Genomic DNA, 18,137 nt, shown 5'->3' on the forward strand with positions numbered 1-18,137 from the left:
GCCCGCCATTCATTTCATTGGGGGATTTTGACTCCTGGGCGCCCGCCATTCATTTCAGTGGGAAATTTCGACCCCTGGGAGCCCGCAATTCATTTCAATGGGGGACTTCGACCCCTGGTAGCCTACCATTAAATTCAATGGGGGATTTTGACCCCTGGGCGCCCGCCATTCATTTCAATGGGGGAATTCGACACCTGGGAGCCCGCCATTCATTTCAATGGAGGATTTCGACCCCTAGGCGCCAACCATTCATTTCAATGGAGGATTTCGACCCATGGTTTCCCGCCATTCATTTCAATGGGGGATTTCGACCCCTGGTAGTCCGCCATTCATTTCATTGGGGGATTTTAACCCCTAGGCGCCCGCCATTCATTTCAATGGGTGAATTCGACCCCTGGTAGCCCGCCATTCATTTCAATGGGGGATTTCGACCCCTAGGCGCCCGTCATTCATTTCAATGGGGGAATTCGACCCCTGTGAGCCCGCCATTCATTTCAATGGGGGATTTCGACCCCTAGGCGCCCGTCATTCATTTCAATGGGGGAATTCGACCCCTGTGAGCCCGCCATTCATTTCAATGGGGGATTTCGACCCCTGGGCGCCCACCATTCATTTCATTGGGGGATTTTGACTCCTGGTAGCCTGCCATTAATTTCAATGGGAAATTTCGACCCCTGGGAGCCCGCCATTCATTTCATTGGGGGATTTTGACTCCTGGGCGCCCGCCATTCATTTCAATGGGAAATTTCGACCCCTGGGAGCCCGTTATTCATTTCAATGGGGGATTTCGACCCCTGGTAGCCCGCCATTGATTTCATTGGGGGATTTTGACCCCTGGGCGCCCGCCATTCATTTCAATGGGGGAATTCGACCCCTGTGAGCCCTCCATTCATTTCAATGGGGGATTTCGACCCCTGGGCGCCCGCCATTCATTTCAATGGGGGATTTCGACCCCTGGTAGCCCGCCATTCATTTCAATGGGGGATTTCGACCCTTTGCAGCCTGTCATTCATTTCAATGGGGGATTTCGACCCCTGGGACCCCGTTATTCATTTCAATGGGGGATTTCGACCCCTGGTAGCCCACCATTAATTTCAATGGGGGATTTCGACCCCTGGTAGCCCGTTATTCATTTCATTGGGGGATTTTGACTCCTGGGCCCCCGCCATTCATTTCAATGGGGGATTTCGACCCCTGGGCGCCCGCCATTCATTTCAATGGGGGATTTCGACACCTGGTAGCCCGCCATTCATTTCAATGGGGGATTTCGACCCCTAGGCGCCCGTCATTCATTTCAATGGGGGAATTCGACTCCTGTGAATCCGCCATTCATTTCAATGGGGGATTTCGACCCCTGGGCGCCCACCATTCATTTCAATGGGGGATTTCGACCCCTGGTAGCCTGCCATTAATTTCAATGGGAAATTTCGACCCCTGGGAGCCCGCCATTCATTTCATTGGGGGATTTTGACTCCTGGTTGCCTGCCATTAATTTCAATGGGAAATTTCGACCCCTGTGAGCCCGCCATTCATTTCATTGGGGGATTTTGAGTCCTGGGCGCCCGCCATTCATTTCAATGGGAATTTTCGACTCCTGGGAGCCCGCCATTCATTTCAATGGGGGAATTCGATCCCTGGTAGCCCGGCCATTCATTTCAATGTGGGAATTCGACCCCTGGGAGCCCGCCATTCATTTCAATGGGGGATTTCGACCCCTAGGCGCCCGTCATTCATTTCAATGGGGGACTTCGACCCCTGGTAGCCTACCATTATTTTCAATGGGGGATTTCGACCCCTGGGCGCCCGCCATTCATTTCAATGGGGGAATTCGACCCCTGGGAGCCCGCAATTCAATTCAATGGGGGACTTCGACCCCTGGTAGCCTACCATTAAATTCAATGGGGGATTTCGACCCCTGGGCGCCCGCCATTCATTTCAATGGGGGAATTCGACACCTGGGAGCCCGCCATTCATTTCAATGGAGGATTTCGACCCCTAGGCGCCAACCATTCATTTCAATGGAGGATTTCGACCCATGGTTTTCCGCCATTCATTTCATTGGGGGATTTCGACCCCTGGTAGTCCGCCATTCATTTCATTGGGGGATTTTAACCCCTAGGCGCCCGCCATTCATTTCAATGGGTGAATTCGACCCCTGGTAGCCCGCCATTCATTTCAATGGGGGATTTCGACCCCTAGGCGCCCGTCATTCATTTCAATGGTGGAATTCGACCCCTGTGAGTCCGCCATTCATTTCAATGGGGGATTTCGACCCCTAGGCGCCCGTCATTCATTTCAATGGGGGAATTCGACCCCTGTGAGCCCGCCATTCATTTCAATGGGGGATTTCGACCCCTGGGCGCCCACCATTCATTTCATTGGGGGATTTTGACTCCTGGGCGCCCGCCATTCATTTCAATGGGAAATTTCGACCCCTGGGAGCCCGTTATTCATTTCAATGGGGGATTTCTACCCCTGGTAGCCCGCCATTGATTTCATTGGGGGATTTTGACCCCTGGGCGCCCGCCATTCATTTCAATGGGGGAATTCGACCCCTGTGAGCCCTCCATTCATTTCAATGGGGGATTTCGACCCCTGGGCGCCCGCCATTCATTTCAATGGGGGATTTCGACCCCTGGTAGCCCGCCATTCATTTCAATGGGGGATTTCGACCCTTTGCAGCCTGTCATTCATTTCAATAGGGGATTTCGACCCCTGGGAGCCCGTTATTCATTTCAATGGGGGATTTCGACCCCTGGTAGCCTACCATTAATTTCAATGGGGGATTTCGACCCCTGGTAGCCCGTTATTCATTTCATTGGGGGATTTTGACTCCTGGGCCCCCGCAATTCATTTCAATGGGGGATTTCAACCCCTGGGCGCCCGCCATTCATTTCAATGGGGGATTTCGACCCCTGGTAGCCTACCATTAATTTCAATGGGGGATTTCGACCCCTGGTAGCCCGTTATTCATTTCATTGGGAGATTTTGACTCCTGGGCCCCCGCCATTCAATTCAATGGGGGATTTCGACCCCTGGGCGCCCGCCATTCATTTCAATGGGGGATTTCGACCCCTGGTAGCCCGCCATTCATTTCAATGGGGGATTTCGACCCCTAGGCGCCCGTCATTCATTTCAATGGGGGAATTCAACTCCTGTGAGCCCGCCATTCATTTCAATGGGGGATTTCGACCCCTGGGCGCCCACCATTCATTTCAATGGGGGATTTCGACCCCTGGTAGCCTGCCATTAATTTCATTGGGAAATTTCGACCCCTGGGAGCCCGCCATTCATTTCATTGGGGGATTTTGACTCCTGGTAGCCTGCCATTAATTTCAATGGGAAATTTCGACCCCTGTGAGCCCGCCATTCATTTCATTGGGGGATTTTGAGTCCTGGGCGCCCGCCGATCATTTCAATGGGAAATTTCGACTCCTGGGAGCCCGCCATTCATTTCAATGGGGGAATTCGATCCCTGGTAGGCCCGCCATTCATTTCAATGGGGGATTTCGACCCCTGGTAGCCCGCCATTCATTTCAATGGGGGATTTCGACCCCTAGGCGCCCGTCATTCATTTCAATGGGGGAATTCAACCCCTGTGAGCCCGCCATTCATTTCAATGGGGGATTTCGACCCCTGGGCGCCCACCATTCATTTCAATGGGGGATTTCGACCCCTGGTAGCCTGCCATTAATTTCAATGGGAAATTTCGACCCCTGGGAGCCCGCCATTCATTTCATTGGGGGATTTTGACTCCTGGTAGCCTGCCATTAATTTCAATGGGAAATTTCGACCCCTGTGAGCCCGCCATTCATTTCATTGGGGGATTTTGAGTCCTGGGCGCCCGCAATTCATTTCAATGGGAAATTTCGACTCCTGGGAGCCCGCCATTCATTTCAATGGGGGAATTCGATCCCTGGTAGGCCGGCCATTCATTTCAATGTGGGAATTCGACCCCTGGGAGCCCGCCATTCATTTCAATGGGGGAATTCGAACCCTGGGAGCCCGCCATTCGACCCCTGGTAGCCAGCCATTCATTTCAATGGGGATTTCGAGCCCTGGGCGCCCGCCATTCATTTCAATTGGGGATTTCGACCCCTGGTAGCCCGCCATTCATTTCATTGGGGGATTTTGACCCCTGGTAGCCCGGCGATTCATTTCAATGAGGGAATCCGACCCCTGGGTGCCCGCCATTCATTTCAATGGGGGAATTCGACCCCTGTGAGCCCTCCATTCATTTCAATGGGGGATTTCGACCCCTGGGCGCCCGCCATTCATTTCAATGGGGGATTTCGACCCCTTGTAGCCCGCCATTCATTTCAATGGGGGATTTCGACCCTTTGCAGCCTGTCATTCATTTCAATGGGGGATTTCGAGCCCTGGTAGTCCGCCATTCATTTCATTGGGGGATTTTGACTCCTGGGCACCCGCCATTCATTTCAATGGGGGATTTCGACCCCTGGTAGTCCGCCATTCATTTCATTGGGGGATTTTAACCCCTAGGCGCCCGCCATTCATTTCAATGGGTGAATTCGACCCCTGGTAGCCCGCCATTCATTTCAATGGGGGATTTCGACCCCTGGTAGCCTACCATTAATTTCAATGTGGGATTTCGACCCCTGGGCCCCCGCCATTCTTTTCAATGGGGGAATTCGACCCCTGGGAGCCCGCCATTCATTTCAATGGGGGACTTCGACCCCTGGTAGCCTACCATTAAATTCAATGGGGGATTTCGACCCCTGGGCGCCCGCCATTCATTTCAATGGGGGAATTCGACACCTGGGAGCCCGCCATTCATTTCAATGGAGGATTTCCACCCCTAGGCGCCAACCATTCATTTCAATGGAGGATTTCGACCCATGGTTTCCCGCCATTCATTTCAATGGGTGAATTCGACCCCTGGTAGCCCGCCATTCATTTCAATGGGGGATTTCGACCCCTAGGCGCCCGTCATTCATTTCAATGGGGGAATTCGACCCCTGTGAGCCCGCCATTCATTTCAATGGGGGATTTCGACCCCTAGGCGCCCGTCATTCATTTCAATGGGGGAATTCGACCCCTGTGAGCCCGCCATTCATTTCAATGGGGGATTTCGACCCCTGGTAACCCGCCATTCATTTCATTGGGGGATTTTGACTCCTGGGCACCCGCCATTCATTTCAATGGGGGATTTCGACCCCTGGTAGTCCGCCATTCATTTCATTGGGGGATTTTGAGTCCTGGGCGCCCGCCATTCATTTCAATGGGAAATTTCGACTCCTGGGAGCCCGCCATTCATTTCAATGGGGGAATTCGATCCCTGGTAGCCCGGCCATTCATTTCAATGTGGGAATTCGACCCCTGGGAGCCCGCCATTCATTTCAATGGGGGAATTCGAACCCTGGGAGCCCGCCATTCGACCCCTGGTAGCCAGCCATTCATTTCAATGGGGGATTTCGAGCCCTGGGCGCCCGCCATTCAATTCAGTGGGAAATTTCGACCCCTGGGAGCCCGAAATTCATTTCAATGGGGGACTTCGACCCCTGGTAGCCTACCATTATTTTCAATGGGGGATTTCGACCCCTGGGCGCCCGCCATTCATTTCAATGGGGGAATTCGACCCCTGGGAGCCCGCAATTCAATTCAATGGGGGACTTCGACCCCTGGTAGCCTACCATTAAATTCAATGGGGGATTTCGACCCCTGGGCGCCCGCCATTCATTTCAATGGGGGAATTCGACCCCTGTGAGCCCTCCATTCATTTCATTGGGGGATTTCGACCCCTGGGCGCCCGCCATTCATTTCAATGGGGGATTTCGACACCTGGTAGCCCGCCATTCATTTCATTGGGGGATTTTGACCCCTGGGCGCTCGCCATTCATTTCAATGGGGGATTTCGACCACTTGCAGCCTGTCATTCATTTCAATGGGGGATTTTGACCCCTGGGAGCCCGCAATTCATTTCAATGGGGGATTTCGACCCCTGGTAGCCTACCATTATTTTCAATGTGGGATTTCGACCCCTGGGCGCCCGCCATTCATTTCATTGGGGGAATTCGACCCCTGGGAGCCCGCAATTCATTTCAATGGGGGACTTCGACCCCTGGGAGCCTACCATTAAATTCAATGGGGGATTTCGACCCCTGGGCGCCCGCCATTCATTTCAATGGGGGAATTCGACACCTGGGAGCCCGCCATTCATTTCAATGGAGGATTTCGACCCCTAGGCGCCAGCCATTCATTTCAATGGTGGATTTCGACCCCTGGTAACCCGCCATTCATTTCATTGGGGGATTTTGACTCCTGGGCACCCGCCATTCATTTCAATGGGGGATTTCGACCCCTTGTAGTCCGCCATTCATTTCATTGGGGGATTTTAACCCCTAGGCGCCCGCCATTCATTTCAATGGGTGAATTCGACCCCTGGTAGCCCGCCATTCATTTCAATGGGGGATTTCGACCCCTGGTAGCCTACCATTAATTTCAATGTGGGATTTCGACCCCTGGGCCCCCGCCATTCATTTCAATGGGGGAATTCGACCCCTGGGAGCCCGCAATTCATTTCAATGGGGGACTTCGACCCCTGGTAGCCTACCATTAAATTCAATGGGGGATTTTGACCCCTGGGCGCCCGCCATTCATTTCAATGGGGGAATTCGACACCTGGGAGCCCGCCATTCATTTCAATGGAGGATTTCGACCCCTAGGCGCCAACCATTCATTTCAATGGAGGATTTCGACCCATGGTTTCCCGCCATTCATTTCAATGGGGGATTTCGACCCCTGGTAGTCCGCCATTCATTTCATTGGGGGATTTTAACCCCTAGGCGCCCGCCATTCATTTCAATGGGTGAATTCGACCACTGGTAGCCCGCCATTCATTTCAATGGGGGATTGCGACCCCTAGGCGCCCGTCATTCATTTCAATGGGGGAATTCGACCCCTGGGAGCCCGCCATTCATTTCATTGGGGGATTTTGACTCCTGGTAGCCTGCCATTAATTTCAATGGGAAATTTCGACCCCTGGGAGCCCGCCATTCATTTCATTGGGGGATTTTGACTCCTGGGCGCCCGCCATTCATTTCAATGGGAAATTTCGACCCCTGGGAGCCCGTTATTCATTTCAATGGGGGATTTCGACCCCTGGTAGCCCGCCATTGATTTCATTGGGGGATTTTGACCCCTGGGCGCCCGCCATTCATTTCAATGGGGGAATTCGACCCCTGTGAGCCCTCCATTCATTTCAATGGGGGATTTCGACCCCTGGGCGCCCGCCATTCATTTCAATGGGGGATTTCGACCCCTTGTAGCCCGCCATTCATTTCAATGGGGGATTTCGACCCTTTGCAGCCTGTCATTCATTTCAATGGGGGATTTCGACCCCTGGGAGCCCGTTATTCATTTCAATGGGGGATTTCGACCCCTGGTAGCCTACCATTAATTTCAATGGGGGATTTCGACCCCTGGTAGCCCGTTATTCATTTCATTGGGGGATTTTGACTCCTGGGCCCCCGCCATTCATTTCAATGGGGGATTTCGACCCCTGGGCGCCCGCCATTCATTTCAATGGGGGATTTCGACACCTGGTAGCCCGCCATTCATTTCAATGGGGGATTTCGACACCTAGGCGCCCGTCATTCATTTCAATGGGGGAATTCGACTCCTGTGAGCCCGCCATTCATTTCAATGGGGGATTTCGACCCCTGGGCGCCCACCATTCATTTCAATGGGGGATTTCGACCCCTGGTAGCCTGCCATTAATTTCAATGGGAAATTTCGACCCCTGGGAGCCCGCCATTCATTTCATTGGGGGATTTTGACTCCTGGTAGCCTGCCATTAATTTCAATGGGAAATTTCGACCCCTGTGAGCCCGCCATTCATTTCATTGGGGGATTTTGAGTCCTGGGCGCCCGCCATTCATTTCAATGGGAAATTTCGACTCCTGGGAGCCCGCCATTCATTTCAATGGGGGAATTCGATCCCTGGTAGCCCGGCCATTCATTTCAATGTGGGAATTCGACCCCTGGGAGCCCGCCATTCATTTCAATGGGGGAATTCGAACCCTGGGAGCCCGCCATTCGACCCCTGGTAGCCAGCCATTCATTTCAATGGGGGATTTCGAGCCCTGGGCGCCCGCCATTCAATTCAGTGGGAAATTTCGACCCCTGGGAGCCCGCAATTCATTTCAATGGGGGACTTCGACCCCTGGTAGCCTACCATTATTTTCAATGGGGGATTTCGACCCCTGGGCGCCCGCCATTCATTTCAATGGGGGAATTCGACCCCTGGGAGCCCGCAATTCAATTCAATGGGGGACTTCGACCCCTGGTAGCCTACCATTAAATTCAATGGGGGATTTCGACCCCTGGGCGCCCGCCATTCATTTCAATGGGGGAATTCGACCCCTGTGAGCCCGCCATTCATTTCAATGGGGGATTTCGACCCCTAGGCGCCCGTCATTCATTTCAATGGGGGAATTCGACCCCTGTGAGCCCGCCATTCATTTCAATGGGGGATTTCGACCCCTGGGCGCCCACCATTCATTTCATTGGGGGATTTTGACTCCTGGTAGCCTGCCATTAATTTCAATGGGAAATTTCGACCCCTGGGAGCCCGCCATTCATTTCATTGGGGGATTTTGACTCCTGGGCGCCCGCCATTCATTTCAATGGGAAATTTCGACCCCTGGGAGCCCGTTATTCATTTCAATGGGGGATTTCGACCCCTGGTAGCCCGCCATTGATTTCATTGGGGGATTTTGACCCCTGGGCGCCCGCCATTCATTTCAATGGGGGAATTCGACCCCTGTGAGCCCTCCATTCATTTCAATGGGGGATTTCGACCCCTGGGCGCCCGCCATTCATTTCAATGGGGGATTTCGACCCCTTGTAGCCCGCCATTCATTTCAATGGGGGATTTCGACCCTTTGCAGCCTGTCATTCATTTCAATGGGGGATTTCGAGCCCTGGTAGTCCGCCATTCATTTCATTGGGGGATTTTGACTCCTGGGCACCCGCCATTCATTTCAATGGGGGATTTCGACCCCTGGTAGTCCGCCATTCATTTCATTGGGGGATTTTAACCCCTAGGCGCCCGCCATTCATTTCAATGGGTGAATTCGACCCCTGGTAGCCCGCCATTCATTTCAATGGGGGATTTCGACCCCTGGTAGCCTACCATTAATTTCAATGTGGGATTTCGACCCCTGGGCCCCCGCCATTCATTTCAATGGGGGAATTCGACCCCTGGGAGCCCGCCATTCATTTCAATGGGGGACTTCGACCCCTGGTAGCCTACCATTAAATTCAATGGGGGATTTCGACCCCTGGGCGCCCGCCATTCATTTCAATGGGGGAATTCGACACCTGGGAGCCCGCCATTCATTTCAATGGAGGATTTCCACCCCTAGGCGCCAACCATTCATTTCAATGGAGGATTTCGACCCATGGTTTCCCGCCATTCATTTCAATGGGTGAATTCGACCCCTGGTAGCCCGCCATTCATTTCAATGGGGGATTTCGACCCCTAGGCGCCCGTCATTCATTTCAATGGGGGAATTCGACCCCTGTGAGCCCGCCATTCATTTCAATGGGGGATTTCGACCCCTAGGCGCCCGTCATTCATTTCAATGGGGGAATTCGACCCCTGTGAGCCCGCCATTCATTTCAATGGGGGATTTCGACCCCTGGTAACCCGCCATTCATTTCATTGGGGGATTTTGACTCCTGGGCACCCGCCATTCATTTCAATGGGGGATTTCGACCCCTGGTAGTCCGCCATTCATTTCATTGGGGGATTTTAACCCCTAGGCGCCCGCCATTCATTTCAATGGGTGAATTCGACCCCTGGTAGCCCGCCATTCATTTCAATGGGGGATTTCGACCCCTGGTAGCCTACCATTAATTTCAATGTGGGATTTCGACCCCTGGGCCCCCGCCATTCATTTCAATGGGGGAATTCGACCCCTGGGAGCCCGCAATTCATTTCAATGGGGGACTTCGACCCCTGGTAGCCTACCATTAAATTCAATGGGGGATTTTGACCCCTGGGCGCCCGCCATTTATTTCAATGGGGGAATTCGACACCTGGGAGCCCGCCATTCATTTCAATGGAGGATTTCGACCCCTAGGCGCCAACCATTCATTTCAATGGAGGATTTCGACCCATGGTTTCCCGCCATTCATTTCAATGGGGGATTTCGACCCCTGGTAGTCCGCCATTCATTTCATTGGGGGATTTTAACCCCTAGGCGCCCGCCATTCATTTCAATGGGTGAATTCGACCCCTGGTAGCCCGCCATTCATTTCAATGGGGGATTTCGACCCCTAGGCGCCCGTCATTCATTTCAATGGGGGAATTCGACCCCTGTGAGCCCGCCATTCATTTCAATGGGGGATTTCGAACCCTAGGCGCCCGTCATTCATTTCAATGGGGGAATTCGACGCCTGTGAGCCCGCCATTCATTTCAATGGGGGATTTCGACCCCTGGGCGCCCACCATTCATTTCATTGGGGGATTTTGACTCCTGGTAGCCTGCCATTAATTTCAATGGGAAATTTCGACCCCTGGGAGCCCGCCATTCATTTCATTGGGGGATTTTGACTCCTGGGCGCCCGCCATTCATTTCAATGGGAAATTTCGACCCCTGGGAGCCCGTTATTCATTTCAATGGGGGATTTCGACCCCTGGTAGCCCGCCATTGATTTCATTGGGGGATTTTGACCCCTGGGCGCCCGCCATTCATTTCAATGGGGGAATTCGACCCCTGTGAGCCCTCCATTCATTTCAATGGGGGATTTCGACCCCTGGGCGCCCGCCATTCATTTCAATGGGGGATTTCGAACCCTGGTAGCCCGCCATTCATTTAAATGGGGGATTTCGACCCTTTGCAGCCTGTCATTCATTTCAATGGGGGATTTCGACCCCTAGGCGCTCGCCATTCATTTCATTGGGGGATTTTGACACCTGGGCGCCCGCCATTCATTTCAATGGGGGATTTCGACCCCTGGGCGCCCGCCATTCATTTCAATGGAGGATTTCGACCCATGGTTTCCCGCCATTCATTTCATTGGGGGATTTTGACCTCTGGGCGCTCGCCATTCATTTCAATGGGGGATTTCGACCACTTGCAGCCTGTCATTCATTTCAATGGGGGATTTTGACCCCTGGGAGCCCGCAATTCATTTCAATGGGGGATTTCGACCCCTGGTAGCCTACCATTATTTTCAATGGGGGATTTCGACCCCTGGGCGCCCGCCATTAATTTCATTGGGGGAATTCGACCCCTGGGAGCCCGCAATTCATTTCAATGGGGGACTTCGACCCCTGGTAGCCTACCATTAAATTCAATGGGGGATTTCGACCCCTGGGCGCCCGCCATTCATTTCAATGGGGGAATTCGACACCTGGGAGCCCGCCATTCATTTCAATGGAGGATTTCGACCCCTAGGCGCCAGCCATTCATTTCAATGGGGGATTTTGACCCCTGGGCGCCCGCCATTCATTTCAATGGGGGATTTCGACCCCTGGTAGCCCGCCATTCATTTCAATGGGGGATTTCGACCCCTAGGCGCCCGTCATTCATTTCAATGGGGGAATTCGACCTCTGTGAGCCCGCCATTCATTTCAATGGGGGATTTCGACCCCTGGGCGCCCACCATTCATTTCAATGGGGGATTTCGACCCCTGGTAGCCTGCCATTAATTTCAATGGGAAATTTCGACCCCTGGGAGCCCGCCATTCATTTCATTGGGGGATTTTGACTCCTGGTAGCCTGCCATTAATTTCAATGGGAAATTTCGACCCCTGTGAGCCCGCCATTCATTTCATTGGGGGATTTTGAGTCCTGGGCGCCCGCCATTCATTTCAATGGGAAATTTCGACTCCTGGGAGCCCGCCATTCATTTCAATGGGGGAATTCGATCCCTGGTAGCCCGGCCATTCATTTCAATGTGGGAATTCGACCCCTGGGAGCCCGCCATTCATTTCAATGGGGGAATTCGAACCCTGGGAGCCCGCCATTCATTTCAGTGGGAAATTTCGACCCCTGGGAGCCCGCAATTCATTTCAATGGGGGACTTCGACCCCTGGTAGCCTACCATTATTTTCAATGGGGGATTTCGACCCCTGGGCGCCCGCCATTCATTTCAATGGGGGACTTCGACCCCTGGTAGCCTACCATTAAATTCAATGGGGGATTTCGACCCCTGGGCGCCCGCCATTCATTTCAATGGGGGAATTCGACACCTGGGACCCCGCCATACATTTCAATGGAGGATTTCGACCCCTAGGCGCCAGCCATTAATTTCAATGGTGGATTTCGACACCTGGTAGCCCGCCTTCATTTCATTGGGGGATTTTGACTCCTGGGCACCCGCCATTCATTTCAATGGGGGATTTCGACCCCTGGTAGTCCGCCATTCATTTCATTGGGGGATTTTAACCCCTAGGCGCCCGCCATTCATTTCAATGGGTGAATTCGACCCCTGGTAGCCCGCCATTCATTTCAATGGGGGATTTCGACCCCTGGTAGCCTACCATTAATTTCAATGTGGGATTTCGACCCCTGGGCCCCCGCCATTCATTTCAATGGGGGAATTCGACCCCTGGGAGCCCGCAATTCATTTCAATGGGGGACTTCGACCCCTGGTAGCCTACCATTAAATTTAATGGGGGATTTCGACCCCTGGGCGCCCGCCATTCATTTCAATGGGGGAATTCGACACCTGGGAGCCCGCCATTCATTTCAATGGAGGATTTCGACCCCTAGGCGCCAACCATTCATTTCAATGGAGGATTTCGACCCATGGTTTCCCGCCATTCATTTCAATGGGGGATTTCGACCCCTGGTAGTCCGCCATTCATTTCATTGGGGGATTTTAACCCCTAGGCGCCCGTCAATTATTTCAATGGGGGAATTCGACCCCTGTGAGCCCGCCATTCATTTCAATGGGGGATTTCGACCCCTGGGCGCCCACCATTCATTTCATTGGGGGATTTCGACCCCTGGTAGTCCGCCATTCATTTCATTGGGGGATTTTAACCCCTAGGCGCCCGCCATTCATTTCAATGGGTGAATTCGACCCCTGGTAGCCCGCCATTCATTTCAATGGGGGATTTCGACCCCTGGGCGCCCGCCATTCATTTCAATGGGGGATTTCAACCCTTTGCAGCCTGTCATTCATTTCAATGGGGGATTTCGACCCCTGGGAGCCCGTTATTCATTTCAATGGGGGATTTCGTTCCCTGGTAGCCTACCATTAATTTCAATGGGGGATTTCGAACCCTGGTAGCCCGTTATTCATTTCATTGGGGGATTTTGACTCCTGGGCCCCCGCCATTCATTTCAATGGGGGATTTCGACCCCTGGGCGCCCGCCATTCATTTCAATGGGGGAATTCGACCCCTGTGAGCCCTCTATTCATTTCAATGGCGGATTTCGACCCCTGGGCGCCCGCCATTCATTTCAATGGGGGATTTAGACCCCTGGTAGCCCGCCATTCATTTCAATGGGGGATTTCGACCCTTTGCAGCCTGTCATTCATTTCAATGGGGGAATTCGAACCCTGGTAGCCCGGCCATTCATTTCAATGAGGGAATTCGACCCCTGGGAGCCCGCCATTCATTTCATTGGGAGATTTTGACATCTGGGCGCCCGCCATTCATTTCAATGGGAAATTTCGACCCCTGGGAGCCCGCCATTCATTTCAATGGGAAAATTCGACCCCTGGTAGCCCGGCCATTCATTTCAATGAAGGAATTCGACCCCTGGGAGCCCGCAATTCATTTCAAAGGGGGATTTCGACCCCTGGGCGCCCGTCATTCATTTCAATGGGGGAATTCGACCCCTGGAAACCCGCCATTCATTTCAATGCGGGATTTCGACCACTGGGAGCCAGCCATTCATTTCAATGGGGGATTTCGACCCCTAGGCGCCCGCCATTCATTTCAATGGGGGATTTCGACCCCTGGTATCCCGCCATTCATTTCATTGGGGGATTTTGACTCCTGGGCGCCCGCCATTCATTTCAATGGGGGATTTCGACCTCTGGGCGCCCGCCATTAATTTCAATGGGTGAATTCGACCCCTGGTAGCCCGCCATTCATTTCAATGGGGGATGTCGACCCCTAGGCGCCCGTCATTCATTTCAATGGGGGAATTCGACCCCTGTGAGCCCGCTATTCATTTCAATGGGGGATTTCGACCCCTAGGCGCCCGTCATTCATTTCAATGGGGGAATTCGACCCCTGTGAGCCCGCCATTCATTTCAATGGGGGATTTCGACCCCTGGGCGCCCACCATTCATTTCATTGGGGGATTTTGACTCCTGGTAGCCTGCCATTAATTTCAATGGGAAATTTCGACCCCTGGGAGCCCGCCATTCATTTCATTGGGGGATTTTGACTCCTGGGCGCCCGCCATTCATTTCAATGGGAAATTTCGACCCCTGGGAGCCCGTTATTCATTTCAATGGGGGATTTCGACCCCTGGTAGCCCGCCATTGATTTCATTGGGGGATTTTGACCCCTGGGCGCACGCCATTCATTTCAATGGGGGAATTCGACCCCTGTGAGCCCTCCATTCATTTCAATGGGGGATTTCGACCCCTGGGCGCCCGCCATTCATTTCAATGGGGGATTTGGACCCCTGGTAGCCCGCCATTCATTTCAATGGGGGATTTCGACCCTTTGCAGCCTGTCATTCATTTCAATGGGGGATTTCGACCCCTGGGAGCCCGTTATTCATTTCAATGGGGGATTTCGACCCCTGGTAGCCTACCATTAATTTCAATGGGGGATTTCGACCCCTGGTAGCCCGTTAATCATTTCAGTGCGGGATTTCGACCCCTGGTAGAACGCCATTCATTTCAGTGCGGGATTTCCACCCCTGGTAGCCCGCCATTCATTTCAATGGGGGATTTCGACCCCTTGGAGCCCGCCATTCATTTCTATGGGGAAATTTAGACCCCTGGTAGCACGGCCATTCATTTCAATGGGGGATTTCGACCCCTGGTAGCCCGCCATTAATTTCATTGGGGGATTTCGAGCCCTGGGCGCCCGCCATTCATTTCAATGGGGGATTTCGACCCCTTGGCATCCGCCATTCATTTCAATGGAGGAATTCGAACCCTGGGATCCCGCCATTCGACCCCTGGTAGCCAGCCATTCATTTAAATGGGGGAATTCGACCCCTGGTAGCCAGCCATTCATTTAAATGGGGGAATTCGACCCCTGGTAACCCGCCATTAATTTCAATGGGGGATTTCGACCACTGGGCGACCGCCATTCATTTCAATGGGGGAATTAAACCCCTGGTAGCCCGCCATTCATTTCAATGGGGGATTTTGACCGCTGGGCGCCCGCCATTCATTTCAATGGGGGAATTCGACCCCTGTGAGCCCGCCATTCATTTCAATGGAGGATTTCGACCCCTGGTAGCCCGCCATTCATTTCAATTGGAGGTTTTGACCGCTGGGCGCCCGCCATTCATTTCAATGGGGGATTTCGACCCCTGGGCGCCCGCCATTCATTTCAATGGGGGATTTGAACCCCTGGGCGCCGGCCATTCATTTCAATGGGGGATTTCGAAACCTGGTAGCCCGCCATTCATTTCAATGGGGGATTTCAACCCCTGGTAGCCCGCCATTCATTTCATTGGGGGATTTCTACCACTGGGAGACAGCCATTCATTTCAATGGGGGATTTCGACCCCTGGAAGCTCGCCTTTCATTTCAATGAGGGAATTCGACCCCTGGAAGCCCGCCATTCATTTCAATGGGGGATTTCAGCCCCTGGTAGCCCGCCATTCATTTCATTGGGGGATTTTGACCCCTGTGCGCCCGCCATTAATTTCAATGGGGGAATTCGACCCCTGTGAGCCGGCCATTCATTTCAATGGGGGATTTCGACCCCTGGGCGCCCGCCATTCATTTCAATGGGGGATTTCGACCCCTGGTAGCCTACCATTAATTTCAATGGGGGATTTCGACCCCTGGGAGCCTGCCATTCATTTCAATGTTGGATTTCGACCCCTGGTAGCCCGCCATTTATTTCATTTGGGGATTTCGACCCCTGGGCGCCCGCCATTCATTTCAATGGGGGAATACGACCCCTGGTAGCCCGCCATTCATTTCAATTGGGGATTTCGACCACTGGGAGCCAGCCAGTCATTTCAATGGGGGATTTCGACACCTAGGCGCCCGCCATTAATTTCAATGGGGGAATTCGACCCCTGGGAGCCCGCCATTCGACCCCTGGTAATCAGCCATTCATTTCAATGGGGGATTACGACCCCTGGTAGCCCACCATTAATTTCAATGGGGGATTTCGACCCCTGGTAACCCGCCATTAATTTTAATGGGGGAATTCAACCTCTGGGAGCCCGCCATTAGTTTCAATGGGGGATTTCGACCCCTGGTAGAACGCCATTCATTTCAGTGGGGGATTTCCACCCCTGGTAGCCCGCCATTCATTTCAATGGGGGATTTCGACCCCTTGGAGCCCGCCATTCATTTCTATGGGGAAATTTAGAACCCTGGTCGCCTGCATTTCATTCCAATGGGGAAATTTCGACCCCTGGTTGCACGGCCATTCATTTCAATGGGGGATTTCGACCCCTGGTAGCCCGCCATTCATTTCATTGGGGGATTTCGAGCCCTGGGCGCCCGCCATTCATTTCAATGGGGGATTTAGACCACTTGGCATCCGCCATTCATTTCAATGGAGGAATTCGAACCCTGGGATCCCGCCATTCGACCCCTGGTAGCCAGCCATTCATTTAAATGGGGGAATTCGACCCCTGGTAGCCAGCCATTCATTTAAATGGGGGAATTCGACCCCTGGTAACCCGCCATTGTTTTCAATGGGGGATTTCGACCCCTGGTAGCCCAACATTAATTTCAATGGGGGATTTCAACCACTGGGCGACTGCCTTTCATTTCAATGGGGGATTTCGACCCCTGGTAGCCCGCCATTCATTTCATTGGGGGATTTTGACCCCTGGGCGCCCGCCATTCATTTCAATGGGGGATTTCGACCCCTGGTAGCCTAACATTAATTTCAATGGGGGATTTCGACCCCTGGGAGCCCGCCATTCATTTTAATGTGGGATTTCGACCCCTGGTAGCCCGCCATTTATTTCATTTGGGGATTTCGACCCCTGGGCGCCCGCCATTCATTTCAATGTGGGATTTAAACCCCTGGGCGCCCGCCATTCATTTCAATGGGGGAATTAAACCCCTGGTAGCCCGCCATTCATTTCAATGGGGGATTTTGACCCCTGGTAGCCCGCCATTCATTTCATTGGGGGATTTTGACCGCTGGGCGCCCGCCATTCATTTCAATGGGGGAATTCGACCCCTGTGAGCCATACATTCATTTCAATGGGGGATTTCGACCCCTGGGCGCCCGCCATTCATTTCAATGGGGGATTTCGACCCCTGGTAGCCTAACATTAATTTCAATGGGGGATTTCGACCCCTGGGAGCCCGCCATTCATTTTAATGTGGGATTTCGACCCCTGGTAGCCCGCCATTTATTTCATTTGGGGATTTCGACCCCTGGGCGCCCGCCATTCATTTCAATGTGGGATTTAAACCCCTGGGCGCCCGCCATTCATTTCAATGGGGGAATTAAACCCCTGGTAGCCCGCCATTCATTTCAATGGGGGATTTTGACCCCTGGTAGCCCGCCATTCATTTCATTGGGGGATTTTGACCGCTGGGCGCCCGCCATTCATTTCAATGGGGGAATTCGACCCCTGTGAGCCCGCCATTCATTTCAATGGAGGATTTCGACCCCTGGTAGCCCGCCATTCATTTCAATTGGAGGTTTTGACCGCTGGGCGCCCGCCATTCATTTCAATGGGGGATTTCGACCCCTGGGCGCCCGCCATTCATTTCAATGGGGGATTTGAACCCCTGGGCGCCGGCCATTCATTTCAATGGGGGATTTCGAAACCTGGTAGCCCGCCATTCATTTCAATGGGGGATTTCGACCCCTGGTAGCCCGCCATTCATTTCATTGGGGGATTTCTACCACTGGGAGACAGCCATTCATTTCAATGGGGGATTTGAACCCCTGGGCGCCGGCCATTCATTTCAATGGGGGATTTCGAAACCTGGTAGCCCGCCATTCATTTCAATGGGGGATTTCGACC

Source organism: Vanacampus margaritifer, chromosome 17, assembly GCF_051991255.1.
Source record: "Vanacampus margaritifer isolate UIUO_Vmar chromosome 17, RoL_Vmar_1.0, whole genome shotgun sequence".
NCBI classification, from domain to species: Eukaryota; Metazoa; Chordata; class Actinopteri; order Syngnathiformes; family Syngnathidae; genus Vanacampus; species Vanacampus margaritifer.